Here is a 22,492-nt window from a genome sequence, read left to right as displayed (position 1 = left end):
GTTCTATGTCTGTTTCTAGGGTGTTTATTTCTATGTTTAGTATTTGGGATTGGGGCCTTCAATTGAAGACAGCTGGTTATCGTTGCCTCTGATTGAAGGTCCTACAATTAGGAGTTTGTTTGTTTTGGGGATGGTGGGAGATTGTTCTTTGTATTGCTGTGTGAGCCTCCAAGACTGTTTGTCGTCCGTTCATCGTTTTCTTGTTTTGTTTCGTGTTTAATAAAAATGAACATTCACATACCCGCTGCGCCTTGGTCCATCCATTACGACGACCGTGAAACCTCTTAATAATTGCATCAGGGATAACCTAGACATGTGCATCTTATTGTATACTGAGTGGTGACACAATGCTAGCTACCTCGGCTAGATTGATTGATATGATTATGGGGCGATATCGTTGACATGATATTGGAGTCAGGTTGATAAATGTACAATTAATGTATATTCAACAGAAATCTACATAATGGTGGGATAAATTCCATCCAACTACATCTGCCTGACACACGCACGCACGCACACTCACACACACACACACGCATGCGCATGCAGGCACACACACACACTCACACACAAACACACGCACGCACACACACTCACACACAAACGCACGCACACACACTCACACACAAACACACGCACACACTCACACACAAACACACGCACGCACACACACTCACACACGCATGCGCACGCACGCACACACACTCACACACAAACGCACACACACGCACACACACTCACACACAAACACACGCACGCACACACACTCACACACAAACACACGCACGCACACACACTCACACACAAACACACACACTCACACACAAACACACGCACGCATGCACGCACACTCACACACAAACACACGCACACACACACACACACACACACTAACAAACACACACACTCACAAAGACACACTAGCACACATACACACACACACACCCTCACTTGAGTTTGTGTGCGCGTGCACGTGTGTGACAGTGCTTGTGATTCCTCTCTGGCGATCCGTGGTGGCCGGGGCCATACATTAGCACAAGCGTAGATTCATGAAGTGGGTGCTGGGGGGCTGAATCAAGCATGGCGAGACGAGGAACACACAAATTGATCGTTCCTGGTCCCTTAAAGACAACAGCAGCACGGCAGGAGGAGGGAGGGATGGAGAGAGAGGAGGGAGGGTGGACACCCCACTAATGTGACACGCAAAAACATCTGCTCTGACAAAAACCCTCCCTCCTCTCAACCTGAGGCCGCTGAGCATGAGGCCACTGTGAGAGAGAGAGAGAGAGAGAGAGAGAGATGGTAGTGAGGAGAGATACACGGTGGTAGAGAGGAGAGATACGCGGTGGTAGAGAGGAGAGATACGCGGTGGTAGAGAGGACAGATACACGGTGGTAGTGAGGAGAGATACACGGTGGTAGAGAGGAGAGATACACGGTGGTAGTGAGGAGAGATACACGGTGGTAGAGAGGAGAGATACACGGTGGTAGAGAGGAGAGATACACGGTGGTAGAGAGGAGAGATACACGGTGGTAGAGAGGAGAGATACACGGTGGTAGAGAGGAGAGATACACGGTGGTTGGAGCCTAGTGGGTCCTGACAGTTAGATAGATGAGCCTGCCATCCTGCCAGGTCAGGTCCAGCTTTCAACAAGACACATCCATCCTTCTCCATCACACACGCACACCCTTTTGCACGCACACAAACATCACACACACACACACACACACACACACACACACACGCACACACACACACACACACACACGCACACACACACACACACACACACACACACACACACACACACACACACACACACACACACGACAAGCTAGCGGTTTAAAAGTCTAGATTCATTTTCCAGCTTTTTTCATCCAACAAGATACAGTAATGTCCCCATGGATCTTACAGCAATAACACTCTCCTACCAACGAGACCTTACAGCAATAACACTCTCCTACCAACGAGACCTTAGAGCAATAACACTATCCTACCAACGAGACCTTAGAGCAATAACACTCTCCTACCAACGAGACCTTAGAGCAATAACACTCTCCTACCAACGTGGCCTTACAGCAATAACACTCTCCTACCAACGAGGCCTTAGAGCAATAACACTCTCCTACCAACGAGGCCTTACAGCAATAACACTCTCCTTCCAACGAGGCCTTACAGCAATAACACTCTCCTACCAACGTGACCTTAGAGCAATAACACTCTCCTACCAACGAGACCTTACAGCAATAACACTCTCCTACCAACGAGACCTTACAGCAATAACACTTTCCTACCAACGAGACCTACAGCAATAACACTCTCCTACCAACGTGGCCTTACAGCAAAATAACACTCTCCTACCAACGAGACCTTAGAGCAATAACACTCTCCTACCAACGAGACCTTAGAGCAATAACACTCTCCTACCAACGAGACCTACAGCAATAACACCCTCCTACCAACGAGACCTTACAGCAATAACACTTTCCTTCCAACGAGGCCTTACAGCAATAACACTCTCCTACCAACGAGACCTTAGAGCAATAACACTCTCCTACCAACGAGACCTTACAGCAATAAAACTCTCCTACCAACGAGACCTTACAGCAATAACACTTTCCTACCAACGAGACCTACAGCAATAACACTCTCCTACCAACGTGGCCTTACAGCAAAATAACACTCTCCTACCAACGAGACCTTAGAGCAATAACACTCTCCTACCAACGAGACCTTAGAGCAATAACACTCTCCTACCAACGTGGCCTTACAGCAATAACACTCTCCTACCAACGAGACCTTAGAGCAATAACACTCTCCTACCGACGTGGCCTTAGAGCAATAACACTCTCCAACCAATGAGACCTTAGAGCAATAACACTATCCTACCAACGATACCTACCGCAATAACACTCTCCTACCAACGTGGCCTTACAGCAATAAAACTCTCCTACCAACGAGACCTTACAGCAATAACACTCTCCTACCAACGAGACCTTAGAGCAATAACACTCTCCTACCAACGAGACCTTATAGCAATAACACTCTCCTACCAACGTGGCCTTAGAACAATAACACTCTCCTACCAACGAGACCTTACAACAATAACACCCTCCTACCAACGAGACCATACAGCAATAACACTCTCCTACCAACGAGGCCTTACAGCAATAACACTCTCCTACCAACGAGGCCTTAGAGCAATAACACTCTCCTACCAACGTGACCTTAGAGCAATAACACTCTCCTACCAACGAGACCTTAGAGCAATAACACTCTCCTACCAACGAGATCTTAACGCAATAACACTCTCCTACCAACGAGACCTTAGAGCAATAACACTCTCCTAACAACGAGACCTTAGAGCAATAACACTCTCCTACCGACGTGGCCTTAGAGCAATAACACTCTCCTAACAACGAGACCTTAGAGCAATAACACTCTCCTACCGACGTGGCCTTAGAGCAATAACACTATCCTACCAACGAGACCTACAGCAATAACACTCTCCTACCAACGAGACCTTAGAGCAATAACACTCTCCTACCAACGTGGCCTTACAGCAATAACACTCTCCTACCAACGAGACCTTAGAGCAATAACACTCTCCTACCAACGTGGCCTTAGAGCAATAACACTCTCCTACCAACGAGACCTTACAGCAATAACACTCTCCTACCAACGAGACCTTACAGCAATAACACTCTCCTACCAACGAGACCTTACAGCAATAACACTCTCCTACCAACGAGACCTTACAGCAATAAAACTCTTCTACCAACGAGACCTTAGAGAAATAACACTCTCCTACCAACGAGACCTTAGAGCAATAACACTCTCCTACCAACGAGACCTTACAGCAATAATACTCTCCTACCAACGAGATCTTAGAGCAATAACACTCTCCTACCAACGAGACCTTACAACAATAACACTCTCCTACCAACGAGACCATACAACAATAACACTCTCCTACCAACGAGACCTTACAGCAATAACACTCTCCTACCAACGAGACCTTAGAGAGCAATAACACTCTCCTACCAACGAGACCTTACAGCAATAACACTCTCCTACCAACGAGACCTTACAGCAATAACACTCTCCTACCAACGTGGCCTTAGAGCAATAACACTCTCCTACCAACGAGACCTTACAGCAATAACACTCTCCTACCAACGTGGCCTTACAGCAATAACACTCTCCTACCAACGTGGCCTTAGAGCAATAACACTCTCCTACCAACGAGACCTTACAACAATAACACTCTCCTACCAACGAGACCATACAACAATAACACTCTCCTACCAACGAGACCTTACAGCAATAACACTCTCCTACCAACGAGACCTTAGAGCAATAACACTCTCCTACCAACGAGACCTTACAACAATAACACTCTCCTACCAACGAGACCAAACAACAATAACACTCTCCTACCAACGAGACCTTACAGCAATAACACTCTCCTACCAACGAGACCTTAGAGCAATAACACTCTCCTACCAACGAGACCTTACAGCAATAACACTCTCCTACCAACGAGACCTTACAGCAATAACACTCTCCTACCAACGTGGCCTTACAGCAATAACACTCTCCTACCAACGAGACCTTAGAGCAATAACACTCTCCTACCAACGTGGCCTTACAGCAATAACACTCTCCTACCAACGAGACCTTAGAGCAATAACACTCTCCTACCAACGTGGCCTTACAGCAATAACACTCTCCTACCAACGAGGCCTTAGAGCAATAACACTCTCCTACCAACGAGGCCTTAGAGCAATAACACTCTCCTACCAACGAGACCTTAGAGCAATAACACTCTCCTACCAACGAGACCTACAGCAATAACACTCTCCTACCAACGTGGCCTTAGAGCAATAACACTCTCCTACCAACGAGACCTTAGAGCAATAACACTCTCCTACCGACGTGGCCTTAGAGCAATAACACTCTCCTACCAACGAGACCTACCGCAATAACACTCTCCTACCAACGTGGCCTTACAGCAATAACACTCTCCTACCAACGAGACCTTAGAGCAATAACACTCTCCTACCAACGTGGCCTTACAGCAATAACACTCTCCTACCAACGAGACCTTAGAGCAATAACACTCTCCTACCAACGAGACCTTACAGCAATAACACTCTCCTACCAACGTGGCCTTAGAGCAATAACACTCTCCTACCAACGAGACCTTAGAGCAATAACACTCTCCTACCAACGTGGCCTTAGAGCAATAACACTCTCCTACCAACGAGACCTACAGCAATAACACTCTCCTACCAACGTGGCCTTACAGCAATAACACTCTCCTACCAACGAGACCTTAGAGCAATAACACTCTCCTACCAACGTGGCCTTAGAGCAATAACACTCTCCTACCAACGAGACCTTAGAGCAATAACACTCTCCTACCAACGAGACCTTACAGCAATAACACTCTCCTACCAACGAGACCTTACAGCAATAAAACTCTCCTACCAACGAGACCTTACAGCAATAACACTCTCCTACCAACGAGACCTTACAGCAATAACACTCTCCTACCAACGAGACCTTACAGCAATAAAACTCTCCTACCAACGAGGCCTTAGAGCAATAACACTCTCCTACCAACGAGACCTTACAGCAATAACACTCTCCTACCAACGAGGCCTTAGAGCAATAACACTCTCCTACCAACGAGACCTTAGAGCAATAACACTCTCCTACCAACGAGGCCTTACAGCAATAACACTCTCCTACCAACGAGACCTTACAGCAATAACACTCTCCTACCAACGAGACCTTACAGCAATAACACTCTCCTACCAACGAGACCTTAGAGCAATAACACTCTCCTACCAACGAGACCTTACAGCAATAACACTCTCCTACCAACGAGACCTTACAGCAATAACACTCTCCTACCAACGAGGCCTTACAGCAATAACACTCTCCTACCAACGAGACCTTAGAGCAATAACACTCTCCTACCAACGAGACCTTACAGCAATAACACTCTCCTACCAACGAGACCTTACAGCAATAACACTCTCCTACCAACGAGACCTTACAGCAATAACACTCTCCTACCAACGTGGCCTTACAGCAAATAACACTCTCCTACCAACGAGACCTTAGAGCAATAACACTCTCCTACCAACGAGACCTTACAGCAATAACACTCTCCTACCAACGTGGCCTTACAGCAATAACACTCTCCTACCAACGAGACCTTAGAGCAATAACACTCTCCTACCAACGTGGCCTTAGAGCAATAACACTCTCCTACCAACGAGACCTTAGAGCAATAACACTCTCCTACCAACGAGACCTTACAGCAATAACACTCTCCTACCAACGTGGCCTTACAGCAATAACACTCTCCTACCAACGAGGCCTTACAGCAATAACACTCTCCTACCAACGAGACCTTAGAGCAATAACACTCTCCTACCAACGAGGCCTTACAGCAATAACACTCTCCTACCAACGTGGCCTTAGAGCAATAACACTCTCCTACCAACGAGGCCTTAGAGCAATAACACTCTCCTACCAACGAGACCTTACAGCAATAACACTCTCCTACCAACGAGGCCTTACAGCAATAACACTCTCCTACCAACGAGACCTTACAGCAATAACACTCTCCTACCAACGAGACCTTAGAGCAATAACACTCTCCTACCAACGAGGCCTTACAGCAATAACACTCTCCTACCAACGAGACCTTACAGCAATAACACTCTCCTACCAACGAGACCTTACAGCAATAACACTCTCCTACCAACGAGGCCTTACAGCAATAACACTCTCCTACCAACGAGACCTTAGAGCAATAACACTCTCCTACCAACGAGACCTTACAGCAATAACACTCTCCTACCAACGTGGCCTTACAGCAATAACACTCTCCTACCAACGAGACCTTACAGCAATAACACTCTCCTACCAACGAGGCCTTAGAGCAATAACACTCTCCTACCAACGTGACCTTAGAGCAATAACACTCTCCTACCAACGAGACCTTACAGCAATAACACTCTCCTACCAACGTGGCCTTACAGCAATAACACTCTCCTACCAACGAGACCTTACAGCAATAACACTCTCCTACCAACGAGACCTTAGAGCAATAACACTCTCCTACCAACGTGACCTTAGAGCAATAACACTCTCCTACCAACGAGACCTTAGAGCAATAACACTCTCCTACCAACGTGACCTTAGAGCAATAACACTCTCCTACCAACGAGACCTTACAGCAATAACACTCTCCTACCAACGAGACCTTAGAGCAATAACACTCTCCTACCAACGTGGCCTTACAGCAATAACACTCTCCTACCAACGAGACCTTAGAGCAATAACACTCTCCTACCAACGTGGCCTTAGAGCAATAACACTCTCCTACCAACGAGACCTTAGAGCAATAACACTCTCCTACCAACGAGGCCTTAGAGCAATAACACTCTCCTACCAACGTGGCCTTACAGCAATAACACTCTCCTACCAACGAGGCCTTACAGCAATAACACTCTCCTACCAACGAGACCTTACAGCAATAACACTCTCCTACCAACGAGGCCTTACAGCAATAACACTCTCCTACCAACGTGGCCTTACAGCAATAACACTCTCCTACCAACGAGGCCTTAGAGCAATAACACTCTCCTACCAACGTGGCCTTACAGCAATAACACTCTCCTACCAACGAGGCCTTACAGCAATAACACTCTCCTACCAACGAGGCCTTAGAGCAATAACACTCTCCTACCAACGTGGCCTTACAGCAATAACACTCTCCTACCAACGAGGCCTTACAGCAATAACACTCTCCTACCAACGTGGCCTTACAGCAATAACACTCTCCTACCAACGAGGCCTTACAGCAATAACACTCTCCTACCAACGTGGCCTTACAGCAATAACACTCTCCTACCAACGAGGCCTTACAGCAATAACACTCTCCTACCAACGAGGCCTTACAGCAATAACACTCTCCTACCAACGAGGCCTTAGAGCAATAACACTCTCCTACCAACGTGGCCTTACAGCAATAACACTCTCCTACCAACGAGGCCTTAGAGCAATAACACTCTCCTACCAACGAGACCTTAGAGCAATAACACTCTCCTACCAACGTGGCCTTAGAGCAATAACACTCTCCTACCAACGAGACCTTAGAGCAATAACACTCTCCTACCAACGTGGCCTTACAGCAATAACACTCTCCTACCAACGAGACCTTACAGCAATAACACTCTCCTACCAACGTGGCCTTAGAGCAATAACACTCTCCTACCAACGAGACCTTAGAGCAATAACACTCTCCTACCAACGTGACCTTACAGCAATAACACTCTCCTACCAACGAGGCCTTACAGCAATAACACTCTCCTACCAACGAGACCTTACAGCAATAACACTCTCCTACCAACGAGGCCTTAGAGCAATAACACTCTCCTACCAACGTGACCTTAGAGCAATAACACTCTCCTACCAACGAGGCCTTAGAGCAATAACACTCTCCTACCAACGTGACCTTAGAGCAATAACACTCTCCTACCAACGAGGCCTTACAGCAATAACACTCTCCTACCAACGAGACCTTAGAGCAGTAACACTCTCCTACCAACGAGGCCTTACAGCAATAACACTCTCCTACCAACGTGACCTTAGAGCAATAACACTCTCCTACCAACGTGACCTTAGAGCAATAACACTCTCCTACCAACGAGACCTTTAGAGCAGCAATAACACTCTCCTACCAACGAGGCCTTAGAGCAATAACACTCTCCTACCAACGAGACCTTAGAGCAATAACACTCTCCTACCAACGAGGCCTTACAGCAATAACACTCTCCTACCAACGAGACCTTAGAGCAATAACACTCTCCTACCAACGTGGCCTTACAGCAATAACACTCTCCTACCAACGAGACCTTAGAGCAATAACACTCTCCTACCAACGAGACCTTAGAGCAATAACACTCTCCTACCAACGAGACCTTAGAGCAATAACACTCTCCTACCAACGAGGCCTTAGAGCAATAACACTCTCCTACCAACGATGGCCTTAGAGCAATAACACTCTCCTACCAACAAGGCCTTAGAGCAGTAACACTCTCCTACCAACGTGACCTTAGAGCAAATAACACTCTCCTACCAACGTGGCCTTAGAGCAGTAACACTCTCCTACCAACATGGCCTTAGAGCAGTAACACTCTCCTACCAACGAGAGCTTAGAGCAATAACACTCTCCTACCAACGAGGCCTTACAGCAATAACACTCTCCTACCAACGTGGCCTTACAGCAATAACACTCTCCTACCAACGTGGCCTTACAGCAATAAAACTCCCTCTACCAACGTGGCCTTACAGCAATAACACTCTCCTACCAACGAGGCCTTACAGCAATAACACTCTCCTACCAACGTGGCCTTACAGCAATAACACTCTCCTACCAACGAGGCCTTACAGCAATAACACTCTCCTACCAACGTGGCCTTACAGCAATAACACTCTCCTACCAACGAGGCCTTACAGCAATAACGCTCTCCTACCAACGAGGCCTTACAGCAATAACACTCTCCTACCAATGTGGCCTTACAGCAATAACACTCTCCTATCAACGAGGCCTTACAGCAATAACACTCTCCTACCAACGAGGCCTTAGAGCAATAACACTCTCCTACCAACGTGACCTTAGAGCAATAACACTCTCCTACCAACGAGGCCTTACAGCAATAACACTCTCCTACCAACGTGACCTTATAGCAATAACACTCTCCTACCAACGTGGCCTTAGAGCAATAACACTCTCCTACCAACGAGGCCTTAGAGCAATAACACTCTCCTACCAACGAGGCCTTACAACAATAACACTCTCCTACCAACGAGGCCTTACAGCAATAACACTCTCCTATCAACGAGGCCTTAGAGCAATAACACTCTCCTATCAACGAGGCCTTAGAGCAATAACACTCTCCTACCAACGTGGCCTTACAGCAATAACACTCTCCTATCAACGAGGCCTTAGAGCAATAACACTCTCCTATCAACGAGGCCTTAGAGCAATAACACTCTCCTGCCAACGTAGCCTTAGAGCAATAACACTCTCCTACCAACGAGGCCTTACAGCAATAACACTCTTCTACCAACGAGGCCTTACAGCAATAACACTCTCCTACCAACGAGGCCTTAGAGCAATAACACTCTCCTACCAACGTGGCCTTAGAGCAATAACACTCTCCTACCAACGAGGCCTTAGAGCAGTAACACTCTCCTACCAACAAGGCCTTAGAGCAGTAACACTCTCCTACCAACAAGGCCTTAGAGCAGTAACACTCTCCTACCAACGTGACCTTAGAGCAATAACACTCTCCTACCAACGTGACCTTAGAGCAATAACACTCTCCTACCAACGAGACCTTAGAGCAATAACACTCTCCTACCAACGAGGCATTAGAGCAGTAACACTCTCCTACCAACATGGCCTTTGAGCAGTAACACTCCCCTACCAACAAGGCCTTAGAGCAGTAACACTCTCCTACCAACGTGACCTTAGAGCAATAACACTCTCCTACCAACGTGGCCTTAGAGCAGTAACACTCTCCTACCAACATGGCCTTAGAGCAGTAACACTCTCCTATCAATGAGACCTTAGAGCAATAACACTCTCCTACCAACGAGGCCTTACAGCAATAACACTCTCCTACCAACGTGGCCTTACAGCAATAACTCTCTCCTACCAACGAGGCCTTACAGCAATAACACTCTTCTACCAACGAGGCCTTACAGCAATAACACTCTCCTACCAATGTGGCCTTACAGCAATAACACTCTCCTATCAACGAGTCCTTACAGCAATAACACTCTTCTACCAACGTGGTCTTACAGCAATAACACTCTACTACCAACGAGACCTTACAGCAATAACACTCTCCTACCAACGAGGCCTTAGAGCAATAACACTCTCCTACCAACGTGACCTTAGAGCAATAACACTCTCCTACCAACGAGGCCTTACAGCAATAACACTCTCCTACCAACGTGACCTTAGAGCAATAACACTCTCCTACCAACGAGGCCTTACAGCAATAACACTCTCCTACCAACGAGACCTTACAGCAATAACACTCTCCTACCAACGTGGCCTTAGAGCAATAACACTCTCCTACCAACGAGGCCTTACAGCAATAACACTCTCTTACCAACGTGGCCTTACAGCAATAACACTCTCCTACCAACGAGACCTTACAGCAATAACACTCTCCTACCAACGAGGCCTTAGAGCAGTAACACTCTCCTACCAACGTGACCTTAGAGCAATAACACTCTCCTACCAACGTGACCTTACAGCAATAACACTCTCCTACCAACGTGGCCTTACAGCAATAACACTCTTCTACCAACGAGACCTTACAGAAATAACACTCTCCTACCAACGAGGCCTTAGAGCAATAACACTCTCCTACCAACGTGACCTTAGAGCAATAACACTCTCCTACCAACGAGGCCTTAGAGCAATAACACTCTCCTACCAACGTGACCTTAGAGCAATAACACTCTCCTACCAACGAGGCCTTACAGCAATAACACTCTCCTACCAACGAGACCTTAGAGCAGTAACACTCTCCTACCAACGTGGCCTTACAGCAATAACACTCTCCTACCAACGTGACCTTAGAGCAATAACACTCTCCTACCAACGTGACCTTAGAGCAATAACACTCTCCTACCAACGAGACCTTAGAGCAATAACACTCTCCTACCAACGAGGCATTAGAGCAGTAACACTCTCCTACCAACATGGCCTTAGAGCAGTAACACTCTCCTACCAACAAGGCCTTAGAGCAGTAACACTCTCCTACCAACGTGACCTTAGAGCAATAACACTCTCCTACCAACGTGGCCTTAGAGCAGTAACACTCTCCTACCAACATGGCCTTAGAGCAGTAACACTCTCCTATCAACGAGACCTTACAGCAATAACACTCTCCTACCAACGTGGCCTTACAGCAATAACACTCTCCTACCAACGAGACCTTAGAGCAGTAACACTCTCCTACCAACGTGGCCTTACAGCAATAACACTCTCCTACCAACGTGACCTTAGAGCAATAACACTCTCCTACCAACGTGGCCTTAGAGCAATAACACTCTCCTACCAACGAGACCTTAGAGCAATAACACTCTCCTACCAACGAGGCCTTAGAGCAGTAACACTCTCCTACCAACAAGGCCTTAGAGCAGTAACACTCTCCTACCAACGTGACCTTAGAGCAATAACACTCTCCTACCAACGTGGCCTTAGAGCAATAACACTCTCCTACCAACGAGGCCTTACAGCAATAACACTCTCCTACCAACGAGACCTTAGAGCAGTAACACTATCCTACCAACGTGGCCTTACAGCAATAACACTCTCCTACCAACGTGACCTTAGAGCAATAACACTCTCCTACCAACGAGACCTTAGAGCAATAACACTCTCCTACCAACGAGGCATTAGAGCAGTAACACTCTCCTACCAACATGGCCTTAGAGCAGTAACACTCTCCTTCCAACAAGGCCTTAGAGCAGTAACACTCTCCTACCAACGTGACCTTAGAGCAATAACACTCTCCTACCAACGTGGCCTTAGAGCAGTAACACTCTCCTACCAACATGGCCTTAGAGCAGTAACACTCTCCTATCAACGAGACCTTAGAGCAATAACACTCTCCTACCAACGAGGCCTTACAGCAATAACACTCTCCTACCAACGTGGCCTTACAGCAATAAGACTCTCCTACCAACGAGACCTTAGAGCAGTAACACTCTCCTACCAACGTGGCCTTACAGCAATAACACTCTCCTACCAACGTGACCTTAGAGCAATAACACTCTCCTACCAACGTGACCTTAGAGCAATAACACACTCCTACCAACGTGGCCTTAGAGCAATAAAACTCTCCTACCAACGAGACCTTAGAGCAATAACACTCTCCTACCAACGAGGCCTTAGAGCAGTAACACTCTCCTACCAACAAGGCCTTAGAGCAGTAACACTCTCCTACCAACGTGACCTTAGAGCAATAACACTCTCCTACCAACGTGGCCTTAGAGCAATAACACTCTCCTACCAACAAGGCCTTAGAGCAGTAACACTCTCCTACCAACGTGACCTTAGAGCAGTAACACTCTCCTACCAACATGGCCTTAGAGCAGTAACACTCTCCTACCAACGTGGCCTTACAGCAATAACACTCCCTCTACCAACGTGACCTTATAGCAATAACACTCTCCTACCAACGAGGCCTTACAGCAATAACACTCTCCTACCAACGTGGCCTTACAGCAATAACACTCTCCTACCAACATGGCCTTACAGCAATAACACTCTCCTACCAACGTGGCCTTACAGCAATAACACTCCCTCTACCAACGTGGCCTTATAGCAATAACACTCTCCTACCAACGAGGCCTTACAGCAATAACACTCTCCTACCAACGTGGCCTTACAGCAATAACACTCTCCTACCAACGAGGCCTTACAGCAATAACACTCTCCTACCAACGTGGCCTTACAGCAATAACACTCTCCTATCAACGAGGCCTTACAGCAATAACGCTCTTCTACCAACGAGGCCTTACAGCAATAACACTCTCCTACCAATGTGGCCTTACAGCAATAACACTCTCCTATCAACGAGGCCTTACAGCAATAACACTCTCCTACCAACGAGGCCTTAGAGCAATAACACTCTCCTACCAACGTGACCTTAGAGCAATAACACTCTCCTACCAACGAGGCCTTACAGCAATAACACTCTCCTACCAACGTGACCTTATAGCAATAACACTCTCCTACCAACGTGGCCTTAGAGCAATAACACTCTCCTACCAACGTGACCTTAGAGCAGTAACACTCTCCTACCAACATGGCCTTAGAGCAGTAACACTCTCCTACCAACGTGGCCTTACAGCAATAACACTCCCTCTACCAACGTGGCCTTATAGCAATAACACTCTCCTACCAACGAGGCCTTACAGCAATAACACTCTCCTACCAACGTGGCCTTACAGCAATAACACTTTCCTACCAACATGGCCTTACAGCAATAACACTCTCCTACCAACGTGGCCTTACAGCAATAACACTCCCTCTACCAACGTGGCCTTATAGCAATAACACTCTCCTACCAACGAGGCCTTACAGCAATAACACTCTCCTACCAACGTGGCCTTACAGCAATAACACTCTCCTACCAACGAGGCCTTACAGCAATAACACTCTCCTACCAACGTGGCCTTACAGCAATAACACTCTCCTATCAACGAGGCCTTACAGCAATAACGCTCTTCTACCAACGAGGCCTTACAGCAATAACACTCTCCTACCAATGTGGCCTTACAGCAATAACACTCTCCTATCAACGAGGCCTTACAGCAATAACACTCTCCTACCAACGACGCCTTAGAGCAATAACACTCTCCTACCAACGTGACCTTAGAGCAATAACACTCTCCTACCAACGAGGCCTTACAGCAATAACACTCTCCTACCAACGTGACCTTATAGCAATAACACTCTCCTACCAACGTGGCCTTAGAGCAATAACACTCTCCTACCAACGAGGCCTTAGAGCAATAACACTCTCCTACCAACGAGGCCTTACAACAATAACACTCTCCTACCAACGAGGCCTTACAGCAATAACACTCTCCTATCAACGAGGCCTTAGAGCAATAACACTCTCCTATCAACGAGGCCTTAGAGCAATAACACTCTCCTACCAACGTGGCCTTACAGCAATAACACTCTCCTATCAACGAGGCCTTAGAGCAATAACACTCTCCTATCAACGAGGCCTTAGAGCAATAACACTCTCCTACCAACGAGACCTTACAGCAATAACACTCTCCTACCAACGAGACCTTACAGCAATAACACTCTCCTACCAATGAGGCCTTAGAGCAATAACACTCTCCTGCCAACGTAGCCTTAGAGCAATAACACTCTCCTACCAACGAGGCCTTACAGCAATAACACTCTTCTACCAACGAGGCCTTACAGCAATAACACTCTCCTACCAACGAGGCCTTAGAGCAATAACACTCTCCTACCAACGTGGCCTTAGAGCAATAACACTCTCCTACCAACGAGGCCTTAGAGCAGTAACACTCTCCTACCAACAAGGCCTTAGAGCAGTAACACTCTCCTACCAACAAGGCCTTAGAGCAGTAACACTCTCCTACCAACGTGACCTTAGAGCAATAACACTCTCCTACCAACGTGACCTTAGAGCAATAACACTCTCCTACCAACGAGACCTTAGAGCAATAACACTCTCCTACCAACGAGGCATTAGAGCAGTAACACTCTCCTACCAACATGGCCTTTGAGCAGTAACACTCCCCTACCAACAAGGCCTTAGAGCAGTAACACTCTCCTACCAACGTGACCTTAGAGCAATAACACTCTCCTACCAACGTGGCCTTAGAGCAGTAACACTCTCCTACCAACATGGCCTTAGAGCAGTAACACTCTCCTATCAATGAGACCTTAGAGCAATAACACTCTCCTACCAACGAGGCCTTACAGCAATAACACTCTCCTACCAACGTGGCCTTACAGCAATAACTCTCTCCTATCAACGAGGCCTTACAGCAATAACACTCTTCTACCAACGAGGCCTTACAGCAATAACACTCTCCTACCAATGTGGCCTTACAGCAATAACACTCTCCTATCAACGAGTCCTTACAGCAATAACACTCTTCTACCAACGTGGTCTTACAGCAATAACACTCTACTACCAACGAGACCTTACAGCAATAACACTCTCCTACCAACGAGGCCTTAGAGCAATAACACTCTCCTACCAACGTGACCTTAGAGCAATAACACTCTCCTACCAACGAGGCCTTACAGCAATAACACTCTCCTACCAACGTGACCTTAGAGCAATAACACTCTCCTACCAACGAGGCCTTACAGCAATAACACTCTCCTACCAACGAGACCTTACAGCAATAACACTCTCCTACCAACGTGGCCTTAGAGCAATAACACTCTCCTACCAACGAGGCCTTACAGCAATAACACTCTCTTACCAACGTGGCCTTACAGCAATAACACTCTCCTACCAACGAGACCTTACAGCAATAACACTCTCCTACCAACGAGGCCTTAGAGCAGTAACACTCTCCTACCAACGTGACCTTAGAGCAATAACACTCTCCTACCAACGTGACCTTAGAGCAATAACACTCTCCTACCAACGAGGCCTTAGAGCAATAACACTCTCCTACCAACGTGACCTTAGAGCAATAACACTCTCCTACCAACGAGGCCTTATAGCAATAACACTCTCCTACCAACGAGACCTTAGAGCAGTAACACTCTCCTACCAACGTGGCCTTACAGCAATAACACTCTCCTACCAACGTGACCTTAGAGCAATAACACTCTCCTACCAACGTGACCTTAGAGCAATAACACACTCCTACCAACGTGGCCTTAGAGCAATAAAACTCTCCTACCAACGAGACCTTAGAGCAATAACACTCTCCTACCAACGAGGCCTTAGAGCAGTAACACTCTCCTACCAACAAGGCCTTAGAGCAGTAACACTCTCCTACAAACGTGACCTTAGAGCAATAACACTCTCCTACCAACGTGGCCTTAGAGCAATAACACTCTCCTACCAACAAGGCCTTAGAGCAGTAACACTCTCCTACCAACGAGACCTTACAGCAATACCACTCTCCTACCAACGAGGGCTTAGAGCAATAACACTCTCCTACCAACGTGACCTTAGAGCAATAACACTCTCCTACCAACGAGGCCTTAGAGCAATAACACTCTCCTACCAACGTGACCTTAGAGCAATAACACTCTCCTACCAACGAGGCCTTACAGCTATAACACTCTCCTACCAACGAGACCTTAGAGCAGTAACACTCTCCTACCAACGTGGCCTTACAGCAATAACACTCTCCTACCAACGTGACCTTAGAGCAATAACACTCTCCTACCAACGTGACCTTAGAGCAATAACACACTCCTACCAACGTGGCCTTAGAGCAATAAAACTCTCCTACCAACGAGACCTTAGAGCAATAACACTCTCCTACCAACGAGGCCTTAGAGCAGTAACACTCTCCTACCAACAAGGCCTTAGAGCAGTAACACTCTCCTACAAACGTGACCTTAGAGCAATAACACTCTCCTACCAACGTGGCCTTAGAGCAATAACACTCTCCTACCAACAAGGCCTTAGAGCAGTAACACTCTCCTACCAACGTGACCTTAGAGCAGTAACACTCTCCTACCAACATGGCCTTAGAGCAGTAACACTCTCCTATCAACGAGATCTTAGAGCAATAACACTCTCCTACCAACGAGGCCTTACAGCAATAACACTCTCCTACCAACGTGGCCTTACAGCAATAACACTCTCCTACCAACGTGGCCGTACAGCAATAACACTCCCTCTACCAACGTGGCCTTATAGCAATAACACTCTCCTACCAACGAGGCCTTACAGCAATAACACTCTCCTACCAACGTGGCCTTACAGCAATAACACTCTCCTACCAACGAGGCCTTACAGCAATAACACTCTCCTACCAACGTGGCCTTACAGCAATAACACTCTCCTATCAACGAGGCCTTACAGCAATAACACTCTCCTACCAACGTGGCCTTAGAGCAATAACACTCTCCTACCAACGAGGCCTTACAGCAATAACACTCTCCTACCAACGTGGCCTTACAGCAATAACACTCTCCTACCAACGTGGCCTTACAGCAATAACACTCTCCTACCAACGAGGCCTTACAGCAATAACACTCTCCTACCAATGAGGCCTTAGAGCAATAACACTCTCCTACCAACGTGTCCTTAGAGCAGTAACACTCTTCTACCAACGAGGCCTTACAGCAATAACACTCTCCTACCAACGTGGCCTAACAGCAATAACACTCTCCTATCAACGAGTCCTTACAGCAATAAGACTCTTCTACCATTGTGGCCTTACAGCAATAACACTCTCCTACCAACGAGACCTTACAGCAATACCACTCTCCTACCAACGAGGCCTTAGAGCAATAACACTCTCCTACCAACAGAGGGAGGTAAATAAGAACCTGTTTAACTGAGTGACTATCATATCCTCTTCCTCTCATTGTTCTATCTACAGTCTAGGCCACAGGTGTCAAACCTGTTTGTCTAGGTCTTAATTGGATGCAAATAACAAAAACCAGAAGACACACATTGAGTTTGACACCCCTGGTCTGGGCTGATCCACTAAGACACACATTGAGTTTGACACCCCTGGTCTGAACCACTAAGACACACATTGAGTTTGACACCCCTGGTCTCGTCTGAACCACTAACACACACATTGACACCCCTGGTCTGGGCTGATCCACTAAGACACACATTCAGTTTGACACACCTGGTCTGAACCACTAAGACACACTTTGAGTTTGACACCCCTGGTCTGAACCACTAAGACACACATTGAGTTTGACACCCCTGGTCTGGGCTGAACCAATAAGACATACATTCAGTTTGACACCCCTGGTCTGGGCTGAACCAATAAGACATACATTCAGTTTGACACCCCTGGTCTGGGCTGAACCAATAAGACATACATTCAGTTTGACACCCCTGGTCTGGGCTGAACCAATAAGACATACATTCAGTTTGACACCCCTGGTCTGGGCTGAACCAATAAGACATACATTCAGTTTGACACCCCTGATCTGGGCTGAACCAATAAGACATACATTCAGTTTGACACCCCTGATCTGGGCTGAACCAATAAGACATACATTCAGTTTGACACCCCTGATCTGGGCTGAACCAATAAGACTGGTTAAAGCAGATATTATTATTATTTTTTGTATTTATTTTTGTATGTATTTTTTTTTTTTTTTACTTTTTCCTCCTCCTGACCGAAGTCAGCATGCATGTGCCCGGCCCGCTACAAGGAGTCGCTAGAGCGCGATAGAACAAGGACATCCCGCCCGGCCAAACCCTCCCCTAACCCAGACGATGCTGGGCCAATTGCCGCCACATGGGTGTCCCGGTCGCAGCCGGCTGCGACACATCCTTGGATCGAACCCGTATCTGTAGTGATGCCTTAGACCGCTGCGCCGGCCGCGGCCGCGATACTATTTCATCCCCCTCATGGTTCACGTTATGGTTGGGGCTAGATCTGTGGTTAGGACCAACTTCTACCTGCTACCTATCTATTGTACTGTAGGGTTACACTTTGGCTAGAGTTTGAGGCTGGTGTTGTTCATATCTTCCTGAAGCCAGAGGATGTCGGAGTGACACATTCCCCTGTAGTGTCTCAGTGGCAGAGAGGAGTCAAGTAGCCAAGTGGTCGTTAATGATGTCACCTAGCCTGATTGACTCTTCATTAAACGCAGATCAATCCAGGATGCGGATATATATACCCCTACACACACACCCACCCCGCCCACAGGCACCCACACAGCAGCACACGCGCACACACACACACACACACACACACACACAGCACACACACACACACACACACACACACACACACACACACACACACCTGACTGAGACACCCCCCGACTGAGACAGACGCTCTTTACAGAGTCTTATCTCAGGAGAACAGGAGAGAACACCAGCCCAGGAGAGAGAAAGGGAAGGAGGAGTGGAGAGAAGGAGAGAGACTCCCAGCACTAATCACACACTGCCCATGTCAACGTGGCTCCCCTCGCTGAGTACTAATGTGCCTCCACAATTATGATCCTGGAAGTGAGAGAGGGAGAGGGAGAGAGAGAGAGAGAGAGAGAGAGAGAGAGAGAGAGAGAGAGAGAGAGAGAGCATAAAATAAAGTGAGAGTGCATAGATGAGAGAGAGAGAGAGAGAGAGAGAGCGAGAGAGAGAAAGTGAAAACAATGCTTTGAAGAAGGAGCAATTTCCCCTCTCTACTCATCTGTTCTTGGTCCTGTTCCTGTTCCTATTCCTGTTCCTGTAGCTGTCCTTCCACTCCTCTTACCTTTTCCTCATATCCCTTTCAGACCCTCAATGCTGCTGGTGTTTCAACTGCACATTTAATGCCTTACATAACACCATTCCACGTCAGCTTCATGTCCACTCTAGTTCCCTTTGCGAGTAGTTCTCCAAAGCAATACAAAGTCATCTTGGTCGCTGGCTCTGGGTAAGTAGCTGGTGTCTGCCCTCTGGGTGTGTCTGAATAGAGCCCTCGTCCCTCTCCACCTCAGAGCACCGCCGGGGGAACTCATTTAAATCAAGAGCGCGCCAGAGAGAAAGGAAAGATAGAGAAGGGGATGAAAGCAATTGACCCCGCTGCTCCTCTCTTCTAAAGTCTTTCTCTCTTCTATCCTGACTCTCTCCTCAAAGATATTATGTGCTCCAGTGTCACTAAATTGTGTAGGCAAAATCCTCTCACCGAATAACCCCACCTGCACTGAGGTTGAAGAGGGGAGTTAGCATTAGCGATGGTTAGCGAGGGGGGGGTCTAAGCATTCCTGGGCTAACGCTAACGTTTCGTTAGCCTCTGCCCTGACAGAATGAGGGATAAATGGCTGGGGCTGTCGCCTGGCACAGGAGGCTAGCGTTAGCGTTGGCGCACGAGCGTTAGCATAATTACAGCTCTTTATAATACGCTAAAATTAGCACTTTGTTAGTGCTGGCTCCCCTCCTCTAGATAACATGGTGGCACGACCCCCTCCATTCTTAAACGTGTTAATGGTTGGGTGATTATATACTCTTCCCTCTCGTTGCAGGAGCGGATAAACACCAGGGGAATAAAATAGAGCTCCTTATGCTTCATTGTTCTTGGTGATTATTTGTGAGGATATGAATGCTGATGAGGAGAGGAAGGAAACGGGGGGAAATTGCTCCATCATCAAAACAGTTCCCTGAGCAAGCAACATTGCCTAAGCAAGCAAAGTACATAATAAACAAAAGTGAAAAAAAACAATAAGAAGTTCCAAAATAATAAAAGACATTACAAATGTCATATTAAATCAAATCAAATCAAATTGTATTTTTCATATGCGCCGAATACAAATAGGTATAGACCTTGTACACATGCTTACTTACATTAGCTAGCAGTATGGATGGCAAAGGCAGATTAGCAACTCATCGCCTGATTCTCACATGGCACCACGATCTCTTTCCACGAAATCTCAGTTTCCTTCTCCATCAAAAGAAGTGGATGAGGGCCTGTTTGTGTGGTTTGGAGTATATCCTTCCCATCCGACTCATTAAAGAAAAATTATTTGTCCAATTCGAGGTGAGAAATCACTGTTCTAATGTCCACAAGCTCTTTTCGGTCATAAGAGACGGTAGCAGCAACATTATGTACAAAACAAGTTACAAACAATGTGAAAAAACAAAGAAAATAGCACGGTTGGTTAAGAGCCAGTAAAATAACAACCCCCCGGAGCCATCTTTTCAGTTTCAAATGTCATTTTCTGTCATATTATGTCTATTAATATGTCATATTATGTCTATATACAGTGTTGTAACGATGTGCAAATAGTTAAAGTACAAAAGGGAAAATAAATGAACATAAATATGTTCTTCACTGGTTGCCATTTTCTTGTGGCAACAGGTCACACATCTTGCAGCTGTGATGTCACACTGTGGTATTTCACCCAGTAGATATGGGAGTTCATCAAAATTGGGTTTGTTTTCGATACTTTGTGGATCTGTGTAATCTGAGGGAAATCTGTGTCTCTAATATGGTCATACATTGGGCAGGAGGTTAGGAAGTGCAGCTCAGTTTCCACCTCATTTTGTGGGCAGTGTGCACATAGCCTGTCTTCTCTTGAGAGCCAGGTCTGCCTACGGTGGCCTCTCTCAATAGCAAGGCTATGCTCACTGAGTCTGTACATAGTCAAAGCTTTCCTTAAGTTTGGGTCAGTCACAGTGGTCAGGTATTCTGCCACTGTGTACTCTCTGTTTAGGGCCAAATAGCATTGTAGTTTCTGCTATTTTTTTGTTAATTCTTTCCAATGTGTCAAGTAATTATCTTTTTGTTTTCTCATGATTTGGTTGGGTTAAATTGTGTTGCTGTCCTGTGGCTCTATGGGGTCAGTGTGTGTTTGTAAACAGAGCCCCAGGACCAGCTTGCTTAGGGGACTCTTCTCCAGGTTCATCTCTCTGTAGGTGATGGCTTTGTTATGGAAGGTTTGGGAATCGCTTCCTTTTAGGTGGTTGTAGAATTTAACGGCTCTTTTCTGGATTTTGATAATTAGTGGGTATCAGCCTAATTCTGCTCTGCATGTATTATTTGGTGTTTTACGTTGTACACAGAGGATATTTTTGCAGAAATCTGCATGCAGAGTCTGTATTTGGTGTTTGTCCCATTTTGTGAATTTTTGGTTGGTAAGCGGACCCCAGACCTCAAAACCATGAAGGGCAACGGGTTCTATAACTGATTGAAGTATTTTTAGCCAGATCCTAATTGATATGTTTAATTTTAT

At 46.7% G+C, this 22,492-nt stretch overlaps 1 protein-coding gene across 1 annotated transcript in view; it reads left to right on the top strand.

Annotated features, from left to right (window-relative positions):
• Positions 1-22,492, top strand: part of LOC106593673 (receptor tyrosine-protein kinase erbB-4) — a 478,474-nt gene that overhangs the window by 308,995 nt on the left and 146,987 nt on the right. The window lies entirely within an intron of this gene.

Source organism: Salmo salar, chromosome 16 (assembly GCF_965601325.2).
Source record: "Salmo salar chromosome 16, fSalSal1, whole genome shotgun sequence".
NCBI lineage: Eukaryota > Metazoa > Chordata > Actinopteri > Salmoniformes > Salmonidae > Salmo > Salmo salar.
The sequence above is the reverse complement of the archived record's forward strand: the minus strand, read 5'-3'. Positions and strand labels throughout refer to the sequence as shown.